A 7,775-nucleotide genomic window follows, 5' to 3' on the forward strand; every position below is an offset into this window, starting at 1 on the left:
TTTATATAAAAAGATATATAAAAAATTAGAGATAATTATTAAATTGATGTCCAAAAAATTTAAACGATGATAAAATAATAATAAGAGACGTTATTAATAAAAGGCCTCTAAATATTTTTAAAATTTGGTAAAAGTGACCAAACGTCAATTATTCTGTTTTTGAAAATGAGCAATTAGTTGGTTTTGGATGTATTATTAGAGACAACATGAAAATTTGAATGAAATATTGTTCTATTAGTATACCTCTTTCTAGTGTTCTTTGTTGTGAGCTACGTGTTATTTAGAGAGGGCTTATTATGACTTGGAATTGCGAGTGCAAAGAGATCATATGTGAAACTAATCATCTTAATGCGTTTCTTCTTGTTTCTCGAGTGAATAAAATTGTATATGTGATATTTTCTTTCTAAAAGTATTATTTGTACACTAAAATCAGTCATTAAAATCAGTTATTAATATATTTATTTATAAATATATGTATGATTTAATTTATTTTTAATATATATTTATATTTTAATATATATTTTATACTAATAATTAATTTTAGTAACTAATTTTAGTTTCATCTAATATAATCGTTCTCTTCCCTGAAGCAAGGCGTCGCAAACTCGATAATTCCAACTCCACAACTCTTCTCCATTTGGGAGTATAATTTCATGTTAAGTCTTTCTTATCCACATTATACTTTCACTTTTGGTGAAAATTATGTACGAAAAAAAGTAAAAATTCAGGTATAATCGACTTCACATGAAGTTGATAGTTGAAAGTTATTAGATGAAAATTTAGTCAAATCAATCAAATTATATAACAGTTCTCAGTTATCAACTTCACATGAAATCGATTGTACCTGAGTTTTCACAATAAAAAAAATATTATTCTACATTTCTACTCAAATATATACTACCCCGGTTCGTCAATATTGATAATTTAGTGAGTTAGTAAGTTAGTTAAGTAATACTATTTTGAAATATTTTTCCATTACTATTTCTAAAAATAAAAATATATATATATTCTAAATTAGTAAATTGATCAATTCACTTTAAAAATTTATATACAATATAATTACATATAATAAAATAAAATAAACAAATAAACAAATAAATAATAAAGATCACTAAATTGAGAATAAAATAAAATATATAAATTCATGAATAGAATAAAAAATTAGATTAATAACTAAATTAAACTATAATTATTTGAATTAAAATTTGTAATTGAAAATATCAAAAACATAAATAATGAAATTGAAAGATACATAGAGTCATAGAGAGAGATATAAAAAAAATAAAAAATTTAAAATTTATCTTTTGATGAATAGAAGATAATCATTAGACAAGGAATAGAAAAAGAATGTTGAAAATATAAAACTGCAAAGAGAGTTTAAGAGAATAAATGAGTGGTGATGGCTAGAATTTGAAAATGAAAAAAAATTAAATTTGATTAAACTAATTAATAGTTAAAATGATAAAAAGATTAAATAGATTTTAGACTTTAAATAATTGAATTTAGTTTATTTACAGTGAGATAATTTAAAATTTAAAATAAAAGTATATTATATATGAATATTTTTTTAAAAAAGAATTGAAATGAGAGTAGAGCAAGATCTCCATTGCCCTATGTAGGTTCGTTTGTGTATGTATGATGTGTCACGTGGACAAAATGATTGAATCAACTAGAGGACACGTCAAGGTTGTTTGTTTTGTTGGTGCAATCCAAAGAAAAATCAAATGGTATATTATAAGGTGATGATTATTTAAGTAAATATTACATGATAGTCAAAATATACATATATTAAAATTATTTAATAATTATATATATGAGTATGTGATAAATGAATTTCTTATGCAATTTAATCCCTGAAATAGTGAAACGTGAACTAGGAAATGAAATCATGATTCATGATGATGGCGATGTATGTGTGAAGATGAATGAATGCAGAGAACGTGAAGGAAGCAAAATAGAAGGGTGTTATGATGGGTACCCGTTAATTATTCATAAATCATGACAATTTCCAATAATCCACAAAGACTGTTTTGCTAACGTTGGTTATTTGGATTTTCCAACGTGATGAATGACCGACCAAATTACAGATTCAACTATGAGAAAGTATGGAAACACAGTAATTTTAGTATATAATTATATACAATAAAATTAAAAAAAAATAAAATTAAAATTAGTATTTAAATTTATTCACACAACATATGGTTATTTTTAATTTCACTATAACCTCTAATATACGTCTAAAACTTGCCGCCATCTTTTCTGGTCCTCACATCACGCTGCTGCACTCCTCACCGGTCATACCAAAGCCGTCGCAGCCTCCCACCGACTCTACCTCCACCTCTGCCGATTAGCCCGACGCGCCTCGCCCTCTGCCGCTGTTTTCGCGCCACTCTCCCGGCAGCCATCATCACGGACGGTAAGTCCTACCTCCCTGTGGCGCGTCTCTCTCACCTGCGCCGTTGCAACCCACGGCCGACTGTGCCGCCGACGCCGCCACGGACTCCAGCCGACGCCGCTGTTTGAATTAATCGTGTGAGTAAGGTAGATGTAACGCACGCATGCTTGAAAATAATATCAAATCAATCTTACTTTTGATTCTTACTCATGTTTATCTCCTCCTATGTTCAAGCTTTTTTTTTTCGTTTTTTGTTTCTCCAGTTGTATGTTTACATTAAATCATAAGACTCATGTGTCAAATTATATATATTTTTTAATAAAAATTAAATCGTTGGATGATCATAGTTTCTTTTTCTATTTATTCATCTCCTTCTTCTATTTTAATTGTCAATTTAGGATGATCATTTTAGTAGGTATGCGGATAGTTATTTTAATTTTTATGTAAATGATTATTTTGATTGGATTGGATTTAGTTATATATAATTAAAATATGTTGGATGTTCAATGATGATTCTTTTTTTTCTTCAGTAGATGGTTATTTTTATTAAGGGTGAGTGGTGTGTGGCAAGTCAAGCATCAAGGGTGAAGTGGGATAATTATTAATGAAGGTGGAGTGACCGCCGGTTGAAAAAGAAGAGAATATTAAAGTGAAATGTTTTGGTAAATTAAGATTTCGGATAATTATTTTTTTAAAATAACTAACTATATTTTTTAAAAATTTAAAATTTAAAATTAGAAAATTTAAAATTTAAAATTTAATGTAAAATAACTAAATAAAAATTTTTAAATTTAAATAATATAATTTTTATTATTTATCCTTATTAGACTAAATAATTAGCTCATTATACACATTATACAGATATCTCATTAGTTCCTAGCAAGATTCTATATGTGTATTAATATTGATGTACAAGTTTTTAATTGGTTATTATAAAAGAAAATTAAATGATTTTATACTATTAAATACAATCTCACACCATTAAAAATATCATTAATAATTAATTAATGGTTAAAAATCATAAAATCTACTGATCCCGAAACTTTTTGTTATTTTTAAATTCGTTCCTAAATAAACTATTAAACCACTCTTCCACCTTAGCCCATGACAACAATAAAGACGTCTCACGGCCCACAAATTCAGCCCAACAGAATACACAAATTAAATGATAATTTAGTCTTTATCTTATCTTATAGTTATCTTTATCTTTATCTCTATATCTTATCTTTATCTACTTTTATCTTTCATAGGCCAATACTCTATATATACTTAATTTTACTTTCATAGTTTACAATTCATTCAATCAACAATCAATAAAATTTCTTCATATTTCTCTTTCACAATTCTTTTATTTTCCTATTCTTTCACAATTTTATTATGGTATCAGAGCTCCTCTTGAGCTCTGCTGACATCCATGGATCAAGGAGAAAGGGCACACCAGCAACTTCATCTGGAGTCTCTTTTGGACCTTTCGTCAGCCCAACACTTTTCTTTCATGGCACTTCCTTTCAATGAAGAAGCTCGTCCTTCAAACTAACTTGAGCTTCTGCCAAGTCCAGCTACTCATTATCTTTGTTCTTTCAATACCTTTTCTACTGTTAACAATTCTTCAAATCGAGATTCATTCTTGAATACTTGGATCATTGATTCTGGTGCCACAGATCACATTGCATCAAATTTGTCTTGGTTTATTTCTTACACACAAATTTCTCCTATTATTGTTCATTTACCAAATGGTTCTCGAACTACTGTTTCTTATAAAGGCATCGTTCAATTTTCACCATCCTTGGTTCTTCATGATGTTCTTTATTTACCTCATTTTAACTTTAATATTATCTCTGTTTCAAAAATTACTTCAGCACTCATATGTGAACTCACTTTTTCATCTTCTTCTTGCACTCTACAGAGCAACAATTTGGGGACAATTGATTTGGCCAGAATGAGAGAGGGATTATATGTCTTTGAACCAAATTTCGGTAAAAATTCATCCACTACACACTCCATAAATTCCATCCAATCTCCACCCATTACACCTTCCAATATATGGCATTTTCGTTTAGGACACCTTTCTGAGCAAAGACTTAATCATTTACATAAACAATTTCCTTTTATCTCTATGCATCATGATGAGGCTTGTGACATTTGTCATCTTTCTAAACAAAAGAAACTTTCATTTTCTCAAAGTTTTAACAAAGCCAATGCAAGTTTTGATTTATTACACTTTGATATTTGGGGTCCGTTTCGACAAAATTCTATTCATAATCATAAATATTTTTTTACTATTGTTGATGATTTTAGCCGCTTTACATGGGTTACTTTATTAAAATCAAAAGGAGAAGTACAGAATCAAATAAAAAATTTTATTACTTTAATTGAAACACAATTCAACTCCAAAGTCAAAACTATTCGTTCCGATAATGGACCAGAATTTATTTTACCTGATTTTTATACTTCAAAGGGCATTATTCATCAACGTAGTTGTGTTGAAACTCCTCAACAAAATGGAAGGGTAGAACGCAAGCATCAACATATTTTGAACATAGCTCGTGCTTTTATGTTTCAATCTAATTTACCATCATCTTTTTGGTCTTATGCTGTTAGACATGCTGTTTATTTACTTAATAGAGTTCCATCATCCGCAATTAATTTTAAAACACCATTTGAGATTTTATTCAATCATCCACCAAATTATCATGACATTAAAGTTTTTGGATGCTTATGTTTTGTTTTACCCAAATGGTAAATAGATCAAAATTTGATCCAAGAGCCAAAAATGCTGTATTTATTGGCTTTCAATCTGGTTTTAAAGGGTATATTGTTTATGTTTTAGAAGATAAAAGAATTGAGATTTCTAGAAACGTGATTTTTTATGAAAAGATCTTGCCCTTAGTCACAAAAAATGTCCAATTCCAGACACTCAGCCCAACATTATCAAACACACCTTCTCAAAAACAAGATTCAGTTAGTCTTCCAGTTGAACCCTCACCTATACCCATTGACCCAACTCCACCTAGTTCTTTATTTTCTCCAACAACCTCTCCTTCTTCCTCACTATCGTTTCCTAACCAAGTTGAACCCATGATCACCGAATCACTTTCAACACTAGACACCAGTCCACCATCACCTTCTCATCCCCCGTCACCTTCTTCACCACCTGAGCAACCCCATCCTTGTCATTCCGACCGGCCTCACCGACCTCCAGCATATCTCTCTGATTACTTGTGTAATTCCACTCTCATCTCTACAAATCAATCTCCCTCAAAGTGCAAATATCCTTTATCTTCAGTCATGTCTTTTTCTTCTTTTTCATCTTCACATAAAAAGTTTCTTTTATCTCTACATTCTGTCGTTGAGCCAAAGTCTTTTAAGGACGCCAATCAACACTCTAATTGGCGTAGTGCTATGAAAGATGAGTTGGATGCTCTTGAGCTGAACAAAACTTGGCGTCTCGTTGATTGCCCTGCAGGGGTTAAGCCGGTTGGCTGTAAATGGGTCTATCGCATCAAACGCAAGCCTGATGGTTCAGTTGATCAATATAAAGCACGCCTTGTGGCTAAAGGGTTCACTCAAACTGAAGGTGTTGATTTCTTAGAAACTTTCTCCCCTATTGTCAAGCCTGTCACTATCAGATCATCTTTCATCCTCCAGCTTGCGGGGGCGTATTAAACCACTCTTCCACCTTAGCCCATGACAACAATAAAGACGTCTCACGGCCCACAAATTCAGGCCAACAGAATACACAAATTAAATGATAATTTAGTCTTTATCTTATCTTATAGTTATCTTTATCTTTATCTCTATATCTTATCTTTATCTACTTTTATCCTTCATAGGCCAATACTCTATATATACTTAATTTTACTTTCATAGTTTACAATTCATTCAATCAACAATCAATAAAATTTCTTCATCTTTCTCTTTCACAATTCTTTTATTTTCCTATTCTTTTACAATTTTACTATAAACCATACGTGGTCGTGAATAATGCGGTCAATAATTGCATGCACCAATAGCTTCATCTTAGTGGACGATGATAACATACGAAGAATATGGATTGTTAATTGTTGTTGATAGATACCAAATATATTTTATTTTTGATCAAGTCTCTTATAAAATGGAATTTGTATGTACCTTTGTGGGTCCTAGTTGTTGTCAAGTATTTAGATTTCAATTTGGGATTGTTCATTTTTCGCCACAGTTCAAATATTGTGAGCTAAGCATGCGTGTCTTGACCATTTAGTAACAGTATTATTAGTTTATTAATGACATCATTTAGAATTTAAAAAAGATGTTAAGGGAATATATATGTCCAGTGATGACATGCGTACAAAACATAATTAACACGCATCTTTATCAAATCGTTTTCAAAAATCTCGATTCTGATTCTCTTGATCCTCCAGTTTGTTTGTTATCTATGAGGTTTTCTTAAAATATAGTATAACAAAGTCGTATGTTGGATTATCTTCTAACCAAGATCAACATTTGCTCTATTATTACTAGTTGACACTTACGGTGATTGTGTTTAGTTTGGGACATTGTAGTCAAGTTGTGTTATAATACATGTTTAAACAATGATTAAAGGTATGTTATCCGTGTTTTAAAAGATAATCTAAAAGCATGTTATCCATATATATTTTTTTTTTGACAAAAATGTTATTCGTACATTAAAATTGGTCACTAAAATCAACCACTAATATATTTGTGTATAAATATATGTTTAATTTAATTTATTTTCAATATATATTTATATTCTAACATATATTTTGTATTAGTAACTAATTTTGTTAACTAATTTTAATATACACATAGCATATTTTTTTTTTTGGTTGACTATGTTATCCATATATTTGTGCCAATAGGATCTGATTTGGATTCATTCAAATATAAATAAGTTAGATATTGGGTATAGTAGCATTAAATGTAAACAATTTTTCAGAGTTACTTTTGAGACACTAACAAACTAATTTTTAACGTTTATCTAATTATAGATGTTTTTTTAAGTTATGAATTTAAAAATTAGTTCATTTTGTTGATGTGGTAATATATGAATTGATAATTGTATAATTTTTTTTATATTATTAGATGAAAATTAATTTTTTATCTTTAATTAAAATTACTAAAAAATATCAATAAACTATAATTCAAATGACATAGTCTCTTCATACTTATTTAGAGGTTACAAGTTCGAATTTCTCTATCTTTAATAAAATTACTAGAAAACGGGAATCTAAAAATATATGGCATTAGTAATTACTAATTAGTTTATTGATTGCATAGATATTATGCAAAGTGGTATACTATGAATTAACTTTTGTGCTAAACATAAGGGTTGTTTAGGGTGCAGTGGCGGAGCTTGAAGAGATTGGTGGTGGGGGTGTTA

Source organism: Arachis ipaensis, chromosome B03, assembly GCF_000816755.2.
Source record: "Arachis ipaensis cultivar K30076 chromosome B03, Araip1.1, whole genome shotgun sequence".
NCBI lineage: Eukaryota > Viridiplantae > Streptophyta > Magnoliopsida > Fabales > Fabaceae > Arachis > Arachis ipaensis.